Here is a 16,943-nt window from a genome sequence, read left to right on the forward strand (position 1 = left end):
AAGGATGAAGGTTATGATAACATTTAAAACCAGCACTACACATTTACTACCTGTGCTATAAACCAACTGAACCGCAATGTACTCAGAGGAAACAGCACCAGATCTCACTGAAGCCCAATTCTGATAACATGACCAGAGTAAAAAAAGGAGAGACTGATTCTATGGGGGAAAAAATGGAGTGGCAAATGACAGCAAGCAGTGTCAATAGATGCCCCTTGCAACTAATCAAATGCATTTGATGTGAAAAATCATTAGAGTACATTTTGACATCTTTGACCATTCTTGTGCTCACAAATAGCTATATTGTTAACAACATTGTCATTGAAAAGGAAGAAAAATGACACGCTGAACAGGTAAAAATAAAACCATGTGAAAGGTGTTGAATTTCTCAGAAAAATGAATCTGGAAAAAAATCAAACATATCTGTTCCAACATTCAATTATTAAACACATTGAATGCAAAAACAGATGACTTGAATATCAGTTGGTTACGTTGTCACCTGGTTGGACCTATCCAATAGTTGCAATAGACAACTCCGTGAAAACACTACTTCTCTTGTGATCTTTCCCATGTTTTCCATAGAGCATTAAGTTGCTTTCCAAGGATTTCTAAATACCGGGTTGCTGACTGGGCATGATTATTAACAATCAAAGCATCCTGTTCACAAGTGTGAGGGCTGCAGTCCTGGGAATCTGGCTAACTTCCAGTTTGGTAATTACATACAGAGAATCTTGCTGAATCCCCGTTGGAGCTCTAGTTATGAAAGCAACTTACAGGGTGATTTGTAATTGTACCTGTGGCTGGAAAAATAGTGCAATGCACCAAAAATAAAATAAGTGGTAGTATCCACTGGAAGAAGAAAAGCAAACCATAATGCCTGCTGTGGAAAGCTAAAGGTCACCCTTAAACTTAAAAGCAAAGAAAAAGAAAATGATTACTGACACACCAAAATATAACATAGATGAGCCCTTTGAAGTTAGTTTTGCTGAACACAATGAACTACTAGATTATAGTACTATATCAGAGACTGTTTTGGGGGTAATGACGTATTTGCTTTTGCATCATTTATCCTGGAGATACTGTTTCTTAGGAGTCAATTGGAGTCTGAGTTCTCTTAATTATAGTAAGGCCAAAGACATTTTCTTTTATAAATTATATCATCCTAAGCACTGTATGCAGTAGATAAGGATGCAAATAATTTTTTTTGTTATTAAAAGATTTGATAATTTGCATTACCAGATCCCAGATTCAACTGTATACAGGAATCACCTAGGAAGCTTAAAAACATTCCATGTTGCCAGGTCCCATACATGACCTACTTAATCAGTAGTTTGGGGTAAGATTTGGTAATCTCTTTATTTTCAAAACCCCATCTGGTGGTTGTGATGTGCAGCCAGGTTTGAGAACTTCTGATGAACTCCACTGAGCTTTTAGACAACCGCTTTCTTCATGAACTAGATGTTTTTAAAAATATCTTTAATGAAAGAATGATGGTGACTGGGAAAAATTCCCAGTTTAAGGAGAACCAGAACCCTGGGGAGTGACAGTAAGTGCCAAGGGGAAAGACACCTGGAACCTTCTCTTTTAACATGGCCTCAAAGTCATTGATGAAGGTAGAAATATTTTTTAAAATATCTGAAAAAATAAATAAATAAATAAAATATCTGATTGTGTCTGATTATTATCAGATAATGATCATCAACCATTGAAAAACCCTTATTCTTAAATGCATTTCATAGCAGCTTCTTGAAATTATGCTACAGTCATCTTCAAAAAGAATTTCTTTAAAAAAAAAAGAGTAAGTAGGGAATTGCAACATTTTCTGTCCAAGTCTCAAAGGGGAAACCAAGCAAAAGTTTATCTATTTTTCTTTCAGGGTACATTTTTTGTTCCCACATTCATAGTATTAGTATATTTATAGAAGTGATGAAAGCTACCTAACTTAAATTGACTTTGTTCATAAAGAAAGTTTATTTTTTGTGGTGTGGAGAAACTCTAGTGTCTTAGGCTGAACTATGGCCATCTCAATTCATCAGGCCACCTATAACTCAGAAGAGTTGTATTCATCAGATTTTGCCAGCTTATTGACAATGGAAAAGAAAAGTTTATTCATCTTGTTGGATTATGTGATCTCTAAGGTCCTTTCCATCTCTAAAATTCTATTATTCTTTTCTATCCCAATGATAGACAAAGTACAGAAATTCATCACATCTCTCTGGTAAAATAGAAGCTAGTAGAATCCACAAGTATTTTTACCACAAAGTTTTGGTATTTCTTTTATATTTTGCTGGTGAAGCACCTTATACAACCTTAATTTCTTATGATTCAAAAAGAGAAATTCATCAATAGTAGTGGTTACGATTGATTTGAAGGTACTGAGTGGTGATGGGACATTATAGATGTATTACTATTCTCTTGGGTCTTATTCTTAGCTGCTGATGAATAAACTTTGAGATTATATAAGATCCTCTAGGATATTAAATTATATTAAACCTATGGAATGTCAGCTAGTTGTGGTTTTATTTTTGGTACTTCTCTGTTTTTTTCATATACTTATTAACATTTATCTCACTATTTTGCATTTTTTGGTGGATCATATGTCTTTCTCACCTCCTAAGTCATGAATTCTTTACATTCCTCAGACATAATACAGTGCTTAGTGCCTTTTTAGTTAAATGTGATTGGAGTGCCTTTTTAGTTGGATGTGATTGAATGTCTCTTGAATATTAAATGAGTTCGACTGCTTTCAAATAACTACTACATTTTTTGAAATAATGTCCTAAAAACGAAAATCATTCTGCAAAGTCTGTGGTGAAGCTTAGAGAAGAAGCTAGGAGAACCTCAAGTATCTAGAGCATGTTAAACCAAGAGAAGCATGCTGGAACATTTGCTTATTAGGTCAGCTTTTTCTCACTTCTATTTCTAGCAGGGATATAGGAAATCAGTTAAACATAATTATCTTATTTCAATTTACTATCCCTTAGTGTTAGATCAAATGATACCATATGTACCATTGATTTCATGGAGGAATAGATATTATTAATAGTGATGAAATCTTTTCTATTTTTAAACTTATATGGAACCCTTTATGTGAAAATGGTAAATACAGGGCTGTTTAGATTTAAGGAAGAGTGTATTAGTTAATTATCATTAGTTGTAGCAAATGGCCCTGAATCTCAGTAATGTAACAAAATAATTTATTTCCTCATTCACATAAAGTCAATCTATAACCAAGAGTGAGGGTTGAACGGTTAAGCCTCTTTCTAAATGATCACTTAGAGACCCCAGTAGATAGCGTCTTTGTCACTTTCAACATGAGGACTCCAAGGCTACTTGAGTTTTTGACTCCAAACAGAAATTGAAACAGAGAGAGAAGATTACCCTTAGGAGGCTTTTCATGGTCCCCACCTGGAAGTGGGCACTTCAATTCCATCATACCTAATGACAAGGCAGTCTGGGAAATGTGGTCTTCTTCTGTACCCAGGACGAACGGTAAGAGATGGGTTTGTTAAGGAGGTAGCTGGACTCTGCCACAAGGAATGAGGTTTGGCACCCAGGAAGGCTTGCTCAGGACTTTGAAGAACACTTTGTAGCCTCTGAAGCAAGGTGTACCTCAAGAACTGCTTCAGCTTAAATGTTCTCTAATTATACCAAGCACTGTGCATGATACACAGGAAGCATTCAATAAATGCTTCAATTTCCCTGTATCTTTGAAAGAGAGAGATGAATTCCTCCTTGGTCATTTAATTTGAGCAGCAGTAGCATGAGCCATGTTTTGGTACCTCCTTTCTACCGGCACCTGCAGTATGGTAACACTCCAAGTTGATTCAGTTGACTTTTGAATTTGGGCACCTGCATAAAGTATGAGCTTGCAGAGCTCCCTTAATTCTGGCTTGAAGTTGTGGAATGAATCTAGCTGCCTTTCATTCAAATTAAGGAGGAATCAGAAGATATAAAGGTAAAGCGTTTGATGCACACATATAAGACAGGAATTCAAAGCCATATAATACCTGAAATACCAATGGTTCTTTTCTTGTTTAACCACCATTACAAACTATTGACAAAATCTTCTTATACTACCCATGCCCGGCTGTTGGGTGTAATGGGTCAATTATTTCATCCTTTGTCCTAGGAAGCCATTTCTTCCCTATGTCTTTCATCATTTGTTCCTTCTCTTATTAAACTAAACACAATCATGGGTTTATCATATGATGATTTCCAAAGCTCTTATTCAATCCAGGCCTTTCTCCCTATTTCTGCAGATCTGTATATCAAAATTCTCACACAACATCTCTATTTGGATATCTTAGTATATCTCAAGTTCAAATTGTCCAAGACTAAAATCCTATTCTTCCCTTTCTCAAAACTCTTCCTCTGGGTTCTTAGAAGTCTTAGAAGATGGCACCATCATTCACTGATTCATTAAATTCAGGCCCAGGAGTCATTATCTGTTCCTGCCTTTTTCTCATGCTTTTCCAAGCCAAAATGTTCACAAGGTTATAATGACTTCCATCTCCTTAAAAGTTTTTCAGATTGTCCCCTTTCCTTTTAAATCACAGTAGGAACCAAATGCCCATCTTCCTTCAGATACACTATTTCCAAAGCCTTTTTTTTTTTTTCCCAAAGCCTTTTAACTGGCCTCCAGCTTCTAGTCTTTTTCCTCTCCAGTCTGTAGTGCATCCAGTTATCTAACATACCCTCCGCTATCTAAACCTTTTGTCTGGCCTATGAGACTGTTTATCATCCAACTTCTGCCAACTGTCTGTCTTCATTTGCTGTCCATCTCCCACATGAACGATTTACAACAATCCACTTCCCTTTCCCTAATACACTCTGCCTCTGGTACCTCCATGCCAGGGCTAGAAACAGACAGAGACCATAATTAAACAAATGGGCATGAATGTGCTCCAATAAAACTTTATTTATAAAAGTAGGCAGGTACTGGATTTGACCCAGGGACTGTAATTTATTGACTTCTGCTCTGTGCCTTAATATTTGTTGTTCTTTCTGTCTGGACTGTCTTTTATTCTCATTGTACACCTCATTGTCTATACCTTTACTGGCTGGCCATTTTAAACTTCTAATTTTTTATTTTTTATTTTATTTTTTTTATTTTTTATTTATTTATTTTTTTTTACTTCTAATTTTTTAAATGTTTACTTAAGCGTTCTTCCTATATGAAGCCATCTTTGAATGATGCTCACTCCTAGAACATGTTATGCATACAGTTGATACTCATCATGCATGGCCATTATAATCTATAAAGTTGCCTCCAATAAAGAATTCTAAGCCATTGCTCCTAAGGAAAATACAGAGTTAGGTTCCTGCAAGCCTGTGTTCTCAACATATTCACCAACCAGTCAACATATAACTTTGTTTTATTGGTGTTTCTGTCTAAAGACCCCTTATTTAATATATAATGTTGGTTCATTAACATTGAACTCATGGCCAACAGCAGTATAACTCATGCCTAAATGAAGCTTATCTGACACACTTATTTTTTCTGTAAGGGACATCACAGCCTTCTTACACTTAGGAACACTAGATAGCACTATAACACTACACTTTAGGGACATTTTAAACATCAGAATCACCAACAAAAGCACAAAAATATGAAAAATGTGGCACTAAATTGACCACAAAAAAGGACAATTAATTGCAGTTTGAGTGGAAACAAGAAGACAGAGAGCTCTAGCTATAAATGTGCACATTGGCAACTCAGATTTTTCATAGCTCTGCACATATCTGTGAAGATCATAGAAGCACCATGAGTATTGATTTTGGAGTTACACTTACATTTTAGTGAATAGGGGAATTCACAACTACAAAATTGGTGAGTAAAGAGGATTATCTTATTTCCATAACAGAATTAACAAAATGGACAGCTAGGTCCTTGTGAACTAGCTAATATGTTTTCTTCTTCCTATCTTCATGGTCTTAAAGCTTAAATGAAAATTTAAATATTTGTTTGAAGGAAGAACGATAGGAAGCAATTGAATGAAATACATTTTGCTTAATATTTTCAGTACCGGCTCTATATATGTGGGGAAGCATTTTTTTAAATGTTTTTTTTTTTTTCAGCATTTGCTAAATGATTAGTAATTCTGCTGCAGTACATTGGGAATGATGTTGCTTTTTCTTATTTAACATCTTCATTAATGATTTTCAACAGGCAGTAAACAATAAATTAATGAAATTTGCAGATGATGCTAAATTAGCAGATGCTGAAAACACCAGTGAGAGTACTGCTATAGCAGAAATGTACTTAGAGAAGTTCAAAATATGAAACAAACAGGGATAATGCAACCAGAAAAATACAAAGTAGAGAATCTAGCCAAGCAAATTTTAAATGTCTTAGAAACCGAGAGTACTGCTTGTTGATTTTAAATGACCTGTGAATTTTATTCATTTAGCAGCATTTACTGAGGGCCTATGATGTGCCTGGGCAGTTCTCTGTCCTGGGGTTATTAAAGTGAATAAGACAATCAAGGCCCCTGCCTGATGGATTTTATATTCTAGTAGAGGAGATAGAAAAGAGGAGTAAATAGTCAAGAATCTAGGTTTAGTGGGGAATTGATATTAGAGTTGAAACAGGAAGAATGAGTGGAAGAGTAAGAGGGAGGGGTGCTCCAGAGAGAGGAAAGTCAAAGGCAGAAGCCCAGAGTAGGGGAAATAAGTGTGGTAGACACAAGGAGCAGAAAAAGAGGATGGCTGAAGTTTTTAGGGGTGACCGAGGGGATAGAGATGACTTTTGATCCATGAAAGAGCAGGCAAGAGATAGGTTATGTGGTGCCCTGTAAGCATTGCAATGAAAGTTGGATTTATGCTATGTGTCACGGGAAGCCATTGAAGAGTTTTAAGAAGAGTAAGACCCATGATTAGACTCCTATTACTGAATTGAAGTAGGGCACATATATAGCAAGGATTTAAATTAGGAGGTTATAGTAGTAATTTCAGCAAGAGAAATTACTTGGCTTGGACCAAGACCTAGAAAGGAAAAGGTGTGGAAGGATGGGATTCTGTTTTGGAGACTTGCTAAAGGATTAGTAGAGAGTGGAGAAATGATAGAAGGATCAGGAGAATTCAAGGATAAACCCTAAATTTTTTGACTTGAGTAACTGGGAGGTTTGAGCAACCAGGAACGAGAGCTACTCACTGAATTATGGTAGAAATTGGTCCATTATGGATATTAGACTTGAAGTATCTGTTACACATTTAAATACGATTTCATTGTGATTTTAGTTTGCATTTTCTTGATGGCTCAGGCTTTTGATGCTTTTTCCTGTGCTCATTGCCCATTCATATGTTTTCCTTTATAAGGTTTCTGTTTAAGACTTTTGCCCATTTTCATTGGGTTATGTTGTCAGTATTTATTAATGATTTTTGCTTCAATGGTCATAGGGAAGGTGGTCTATAATCTTCTTTAATTTAATGTTTTTGTCCAGTTTTGACATCAGTAACTGTAGACCTGTAATTTGCTTATTAATTTTCATAATGTATCTTTTGATGAGAAGGCTTTAGTTTTAATGATGTCTATTATATACTTTTTTATACTTAGTGCTTTCAGGTTTTTGTCTAAGAAATCTTAACCTTTCTTAATGTCACAAAAATATTCTCCTATCTTTTTAAAGAAACTTTATGATTTTAGCTTTTATATTCACTCAAATCTATATTTGAAGATGATATGAGGCATGGGTCAGGATTTATTTTTTTTTCCAAAAAGACAGCCATTTTTCCCAATACCATTTGTTGAAGACTTTTTTCCATTAAGCTCCTTTATTGCCTTCGTTGAAAATCAGTTGAACACATAAATGTGGTTCTATTTCTGGATTCTATGTTTTGTTCTATTGATCTGTTTAACCATCCGTACACCCAAATCTTATTGCCCAGATTATCATAGCTTTCTAGTTAATCTGGAAATCAGAGAGTGCAAGGCTTTCAACTTTGTTTTTGTTAAATATTGTTTTGGTTGTTCTAAGTCCTCTGAATTCCATAAAGATTTTTCAGTCAGTTGTCAATATCTGTGGAAAGGTCTGCTGGGATTTTTATTTGGATTGTGTTAATTTAAGTGTCATGTAACAATATTGAATCTTCAATCATGAACATGGTAAATTTTTTATTTTGGATTTATTTTTTTTCCAGCAACATTTTTAATATCTTGCTTGAACTGATTTTGTTAAATTTTTTCTAAGTGTTTTATGTTTTTGATGCTATCATAAATCATATTCTGAAATTTTAATTTTTAATTGTTAGTTACAGTATATATATTTTTTAGATTGACCTTATATTCTGAAATCTTATTAAATTCAGTTAATTCTAATAGTGTATGCTTTTGTGGATTCCTTGAGATTTTGTACATAGTCATGCCATCTATAAACAAAAAATTTATTTGTTACTATTCTTCAAATGATTTTATGTTTTTGGTCTTATTGTCAATACAATATTGTTTGGTAGTAGTGAGGCTTACTTTATTTTTCATAATAGGTGAAAATGTTTCAGTCCCTTACCATTCAACATGATCTCAACTGTAGGCTTTCTGTATATTATCTTTTTTGGATTGAGAAAGTTTCCTTCTGTTTCTTGCATATTGAAAAGTTTTATCATGAATAGGTACTGAATTTTATCCAGTGTTTTTCTACAGTTACTTACATGATTGTATGATTTTTTCTTTTATTCTGTTAATGTGGTGAATTACATTGATTAATTTTCAAGTATTAAGCCAATCTTGCTTTCTAGTAATAAATCCCCCGGGGTACATCCTTTTAAAATATTGCTGGGATCAATTTGCTAATATTTTATTAATGATTTTTGCTTCTATGTTCATGAGGGAAATTGGTTTGTAAAATTCTTTTCTTACAATGTCTTTGAATTGTGACTCAGTGAATACAGGCGTCATAGGATGAGTTGGGATAGGTTCCCTTTTTTCTATTTTTTGAACAATTTTTGAGAAATTGTTATTATTTCTTTCTTAGATCCATCTGGGCTTAGATTTTACTTTCTTATTGTGGTAAGATAGATATAACATAAATACCATCTTAATCATTTCTGAGTGTATAGCTCAGTAGTACTAAATACATTCACATTCTTGTACAACTATCATTACCATGTATCACTATCGCTCCTTTCATCTTGGAAAATTGAAGCTATGCTCATTTAAAAATAGCTCCCTTTTCTTCCTTACCCCAGGATCCTGGCAACTGCTGTTATATTTAATCTTTATGATTTTGATTACTCAAAGTATTTTATACAAGTAGAATCATATAGTCTATGTATTTTTGTGACTAGATTATTTTATGCAGTGTAATGCCCTCAGGGTTCATCCATATTATAGCATATGTCAGAATTTCCTTCTTTTATAAGGCTGAATACTATTCCATTGTATGACTATATCACATTCTGCTTGTCCATGTATCTGTTGGGTTACATCCACATTTTAGTTACTGTGAAAAATGCTATGAAAATGGGTATAGAAATATCATCTCAAGACCCTGCTTTCAATTTTTTTGGGTATATACCTGGAAGTAGAATTGCTAGATTATTTGGTAATTCTATTCATTAATTTTTATTACTTTTTTAAATTTCAGTATAGTTAATGTGCAGTGTTATATTAGTTTCAGGTATACAATATAGTATATAGTATCCAACAATATAGTATCTGACAATCCTATTCATTAGTCAGTGCTTATCATGGTAAGTGTGCCCTTTAATCCCCATCACCTATTTCACTCATTCCCCTACCTGGCTGCCCTCTGGTAACCTTCAGTTTGTTCTCCACATGAAGAGTCTGTTTCTTGGTTTGTCTCTCTCTCCTTTATTTTCTTTCTTTTATATTGTTTCTTAAATTCTACACTTAAGCAAAATCATATGGCATTTGTCTTTCTCTGACTGGCTCATTTTGCTTATTAGCATTATACTCTCTACCTCCGTGCTATTGCAAGTGGCAAAATTTCATTCTTTTTTTATGGCTGAATAATATTCCATTATATATGTATACCACAGCTTCTTTATCCATTCATCCCTCAGTGGACAGTTGAGCTACTTCCATAATTTGGCTATTGTAAATAATGCTGCAGTAAACATAGGGGTGCATGTATCCCTTTGAACTAGGGACTTTTGGTAATTTTTTTTTTGGTAAATGCCCAGTAGTGTGATTACTAGATTATAATTTAAGCTTTTGAGAAACCACTGTACTATTTTCCACAGTGGCTGCACCAGTTTGCCCTCCCACCAACAGTGCATGAGGGTTCCTATTTATCCACATCCTACTCAACACCAGTTGTTTCTTGTGTTGTTGATTTTTAGCTATTCTGACAGGTGTGAGGTGATATCTCATTGTAGTTTTGATTTATATTTCCCTGGTGATGAGTGATGTTGAGCATCTTTACATGTGTCTGATGGCCATCTGGCTGTCTTCTTTGGAGAAATATCTGTTCATTTCTTCTGCCTATTTTTTAACTGGATTATTTGTTTTTTGTGTGTTCAGTTTTATAAGTTCTTTATATGTTTTGGATATTAATCCTTTATCAGATATGTCATTTGCAAATATCTTCTTCATTTCAGTAGGTTGTCTTTTAGTTTTGTTGATCGTTTTCTTTACTGTGTAAAACCTTTTTATTTTGAGGTAGTCCCAATAATTTATTTTTGCTTTTACTTCCCTTGCCTCAGGAGACATGTCTAGAAAAAAGTTGTTACATCTGCTCTTGGAGAAGTGACTGCTTGTGCTCTCTTCTAGGACTTGTATAGCTTCAGATCTCACTTTTAGATCCTTAATCCATTTTGAATTTATCTTTGTGTATGGTGTAAACCAGCAGTCTTTCATTCTTCTGCATGTTGCTGTCCAGTTTTCCCAATACTGTTTCTTGAAGGACTGTCTTTTTTTCCCATTGCATATTCTTTCCTCCTTTGTCAAAGGTTAATTGACCATATAAATGTGGGTTTGTTTATGGGCTTTCTGTTCTATTGCATTGATCTATATGTCAGTTTTTGTGCCAGTAACATTACTGTTTTTGAATACTACAGCTTTGTAGCACAACTTGAAATCTGGAATTGTGATGCCTCCAGCTTTGTTTTTCTTTTTCAAGATTGTTTTGGCCCTTCAGGGTCTTCTGTGGTATCATATACATTTTGCGATTGTTCTACTTCTATGAAAAATATTGTTGGTATTTTGATGAGGATTACATTAAATCTATCAATTGCATTAGATGGTATGGACATTTTAACAATATTTGTTCTTCCAATCTATGAACGTAAATATCTTTCCACTTGTTTGTGTCATCTTCAATATGTTTCATCAGTGTTTTACAGATTTCAGAGTACAGTCCTTTCACCTCCTTGGTTAAGTTAATTCCTAGGTATTTTATTATCTTCAGAGCAACTGTAAATAGGATTGTTTTCTTAACTTTTCTTTCTGTTGTTTTATTACTAGTATGTAAAAATGCCATGGATTTCTATATGTTGATTTTTTGGCCTGTAACCTTACTGAATTTATTAATCAGTTCTAGTAGTTTTTTGGTGGAGTCTTTAAGGTTTTCTATCTAGAGTATCATGACAACTGCAAACAGTGAACGTTTTACTTCTTCTTTACCAATTTAGATGCCTTTTATTTCTTCCTCTTATCTGATTACTGTGGCTAGTAATTGTTTTTCAAGGAAAAATTTTCAAGGAAATTCCATACTATTTTTCACAGAGGCTGTCCAGTTTTACATTCCCACCAACAATGCATGGAGGTTCCAATTTCTCCACATCCTTGCCAGTACTTATTGCTTACTTTTTTTTTTTTTTTTAGATAGTAGCCATCTTTGGGTATGAAGCAGAATCTCATTGTAGTTTTCATTTGCATTTCCCTAATGATTAGTAATGTTGAGCATCTTTTCATGTGCTTATTGGTTATTCCTATATCTTATTTGGAAAAACGCTCAAATTATTTTCTATTTTTGAATCAGGTTGTTTTTTGTTGTTGGGTTTTGGGAGATGTCTGTGTTTTCTGGATATTAATTCTTTGTCACACAGATTATTTGAAAATATTTCCTCTCATTCTGTGGCTTTTTACTCTGTTAATCATATTGTTTGATGCACAAAATTTCAAAACAGCTGCCTGTTTACTGAAGTTGGTTTATGGTGAGGGGTGGGAGAGGGAAAATCTCCCCAGAAGGGGAGCTGTGCTTGCTGCTCTCAGGGAAGTATTCCCAGAAGAGTGAATAATTTCCCCTTGTGCATCCTAGGCATTTTTCAGATCACTGGTGTCACACTATCTCTGAGTTGCCTGACTGCCTGGAGTAGCACAGTGTACTTTGGGCTCGACCCTTAGCCAAACCTATCGATTTTTAAAACCCCAAACTTCAGGGACATACTCTGTTGGGAGCCTGTACTGGTCTTCTGGGGCAGAGTCTCACTGTCCTGAGATTGATGCAGGTTTGTCCCAGAAGGGCAGTCATGCCAGAGTGCAGCGGCATAGGATTTGTAGCAAAGCAGGGTAAGTCACCAGTGTCTGCAGATCTCTCCACAGAAACTTTGTGAGCCAGAAGAAAGTGGCATGATATATATGACATGCTGAATTGGAAAAATCTGCAGTGAGAATTCTCTTTATAGCAAAACTATCATTCAGACTAGAAGGAGAGATAAAGAATTTCCCAGACAAAAATTAGAGTAGTTTGTGACCAGTAAACCAGCCCTGCAAGAAATATTGAAGGGAATGCTTTAAGTGGGTAGGAAAGACCAAAAGTGATAAAGACTAGAAAGGAACAGATAAAATCTCTAGAAACAAGGAGATAACAAGTAATAAAATGGCACTAAATACGTATCTATCAATAATTACTCCGAATGTAACTGGATTAAATGTTCCAGTCAAAAGACATAGGGTGACAGAATGGATTAAAAAACAACAACCATCTATATGCTGCCTACAAGAGGCTCATTTTAGATGTAAAGACACTTGCAGATTGAAAGTAAGAAGATGGAGAAGTATCTATTATGCAAATGGACAGCAAAAGAAATTTGGAGTAGCAATACATATATCAAACAAACTAGATTTTGTTTTTTAAATTTTTTTAAAGATTTTATTTATTTATTCATGAGAGACACACACAGAGAGAGAAGCAGAGACACAGGCAGAGGGAGAAGCAGGCTCCATGCAGGGAGCCCAATGTGGGCCTCGATCCCGGGTCTCCAGGATCACGCCCTGGGCCGAAGGCGGCACTAAACCACTGAGCCACCCGGGCTGCTTGACAAACTAGATTTTAAACCACAGACTATAACAAGAGATGAAGAACGGCACTATATCATAACAGAAGGAACTATCCAAAAAGAAGATCTAACAATTGTAACTTGGGAGCACCCAAATATATAAAATAATAGCAAACATAAAGGAAGTCATTGATAATAAGAAAATAATTGTAGGGGACTTTAATACCCCCGCTTACATCAATGGACAGATCATCTAAGCAGAAAATCAATAAGGAAACAATGGTTTTAAAAAGTAAAAGATTTTATTTATTCGAGAGAGAATGAGCAGGAGGAGAGGCAGAGGGAGAGGGACAAGCAGACTCCATGCTGAGCACAGGAGCCCAATGTGGGGCTCTATCCCAGGATGCTGAGATCATGACCTGAGCCAAAGTCAGATGCTTAATGGACTGGGCCACCCACATGCCCTTACACAATGGCTTTGAATGACACACTGGACCAGATGGACTTAATAGATGGGTTCAGAACATGTCACCCCAGAGTAGCAGAATACACATTGTTTTCAAGTGCTCATGGGACATTCTCCAGAATAGAACACATACTAGGTCACAAATCAGGCCTCAACAAATACAAAAAGTGTGAGATCATACCATGCATATTTTCTGACCACACACCGTGTAACTTGAAGTCAACCCCAAGTAAAAATTTGGAAAGACCACAAACATAAACAACATGCTATTAAAGAATGAATGGTCAACTGGGAAGTTAAAGAACAAATAAAAAATACGTGGAAACAAATGAAAACACAATACAAAATTTTTGGAATGCAACAAAAGCAGTCCTAAGAGGGAAATACATAGCAATACAGTTCTACTTCAAGAAGCAAAAAGAATCTCAAACAACCTAACCTTTCACCTAAAGTATCTAGGAAAAGAACAACAAACTAAGCCTAAAGCTAACAGAAGAAGGGAACTAATGAAGAGTAGAGCAGAAATACATGGTATAGAAAGTAAAAACAACAACAACAACAAGAGTAGAACAGATCAATGAAACCAAGAGCTGGTTCTTTGAAAAAAATTAATAAAATTGATAAACTCCTAGCCAGACATAGAAAACAGTAAAGAGAGAGGACCAAAAAAATTAAGTCACAAATGAGAGAGGAATAATAGGACACATGGGTGGCTCATTTGGGTAAGCATCTGCCTTTGGTTCAGGTCATAATCCCAGGGTCTTGGGATTGAGTCCCACACTGGGGGTGGGGTGGGGGGGGCTGCTCTGTGGGGAGCTTGCTTCTCCCTCTTGCTCTGTCTGCCACTCCCCCTGCTCATGCTCCCTCTCTCTCTCTCTGTGAAATAAAGAAATAAAATCTTAAAAAAAGAAAAGAGATAAATAACAACGAACACCACAGAAATACAAATAGTTATAAGAGAATATTATGAAAAATTATATGCCAACAAATTAGGCAATCTAGAAGAAATGGATAAATTCCTAGAAACATATAAATGACCAAAACTGAAGCAGAGAGAAATAAAAAAACTTGAACAGACTAATAACAGCAAAAAATTGAATCAGTAATCAAAAATCTCCCAACAAGCAAAAGTTCAGGGCCAGATGGCTTCCCAGGGGAATTCTATCAAACATTTAAAGAGTTAATACATATTCTTCTCAAACTATTAAAAAAAATAGAAATGGAAGGGAAACCTCCAAACTCATTCTATGAGGCCAGCATTACCCAATTCCAAAGCTAGACAAAGACTTCACTAGAAAAAAAGAGAGAGAGAGAGAGAGAGAGAGAACAATAGATCAATATCCCTGATGAACATGGATACAAAACTTTTCAACAAAATACTAGCAAATCTAATCCAACAGTACATTAAAAGAATCATTCATGGGATCACGTGGGATTTATTCCTGGGCTGCGAAGATGGTTCCATATTTGCAAATCAACTAACATGATACACTTCATTAATAAAAGAAAGAATAAAAACCATATGATCCTCTCAATAGATGAAAAAAAAGCATTGACAAAGTAGAACATCCATGCATGAGAAAAACACTCAACAAAGTAGGAATACTACTACATGTTGAGGGAACCTACCTCAACATCATAAAAGTCATATACAAAAAGCCCCACAGCTAATATCATCCTCAATGGGGAAAAACTGAGAGCTTTCCTCTAAGGTCAGGAACACGACAGGGATGTCCACTCTCACCACTATTACTTAACATAGTGCTAGAAGTCCTAGCCTCAGCAATCAGACAACAAAAAAGAAATGAAAGGCACCCAAACTGTCAAGGAAGAAGTAAAACATCCACTATTTGCAGATGACATGCTACTCAATATAGAAAACATAAAAGATTCCACCAAAATATTGCTAGAACTGGTGCATGAATTCAGTAAAGTCACAGGATACAAAATCAACATAACAGAAATCTGTGCATTTTTGTACATTGATAATGAAGCAGCGGAAAGAGAAATCAAGAAATCAATTCCATTTACAATTGCCCTAAATCCATAAGATACCTAGGAATAAACATAACCCAAATCCCATATTCTGGAAACTATAAAACACTGATTAAAAAAACTAAAGGAATACACAAAGAAATGTAAACATGTTCATGCTCATGGATTAGAAGAACAAATATTGTTAAAATGTATATACCATCCAAAACAATCTGCACATTCTGTGTGATCCTTATCTAAATACCAACAGCATTTTTCACAGAAATAGAACAGACAAATCTAAAATTTGTATTGAACCATAAATGACCCTGAATAGTCAAAGCAATCTTGAAAAAAGAAAAGCAAAGCTAGAGGCATCACAATTCCAGACTACAAGCTATATGACAAAGTTGTCAGTGATCAAAACAGTATGGTACTGGCACAAAAATAGACACATAGATCAATGGAACAAAAGAGAAAATCCAGAAAAGAACCCACAAATCTATGGTCAACCAATCTTCAACAAAGTGGGAAAGAAAGAACATCCAATGGAAAAAAGGTCTCATCAACAAATGGTGTTGGGAAAACTGGACAACTACATGCTAAAGAATGAAACTGAACCACGTACTTTCATCACACACAAAAATAAATTCAAAATGGATTAAAGACCTAAATGTGAGACAGGAAACTATCAAAATCCTAGAAGAGAGCATAGGCAGTAACTTCTTTGACATTGGCCATGGGAACTTCTTACTAGATATGCCTCCTGAGACAAGGAAAACAAAAGCAAAAATAAACTATTGGGACTTCATCAAGACAAAAAGCCTTCTGCACAGCAAAGGAAGCAATCAACAAAACTAAAAGGCAACCTTCCAAATGGAAGAAGATATTTGCAAATGACATATCTGATAAAGGGTTAGTATCCAAAATATATAAAGAATTTATAAAACTGAACACACAAAACCCAAATAATCCAGTTTAAGAATGGGCAAAGGACATGAGTAGACACTTTTCCAATGACATAAAGATGGCCAACAGACAGATGAAATGATGCTCAACATCACTCATCACCAGAGAAATACAAATCAAAATGACAATGAGATATCACCTCACACCAGTCAGAATGGCTAAAATTAGTAGCGCAATAAAAACAGATATTGGCAAGGATGTGGAGAAAGGGTAGCCCTCTTACACTGTTAGTAGGGGTGCAGGCTGGTGTAGCCTCTGTGGGAAACAGTATGGAGTATTTTATACAGTATTTAAATAAAACAGTATTTTAACTTCCTCAAGAAGTTAAAAATAGAACTACCTATGATCCTGC

The sequence above is a fragment of the Canis aureus genome, chromosome 13, assembly GCF_053574225.1.
Source record: "Canis aureus isolate CA01 chromosome 13, VMU_Caureus_v.1.0, whole genome shotgun sequence".
In the NCBI taxonomy this organism is placed as follows: Eukaryota; Metazoa; Chordata; class Mammalia; order Carnivora; family Canidae; genus Canis; species Canis aureus.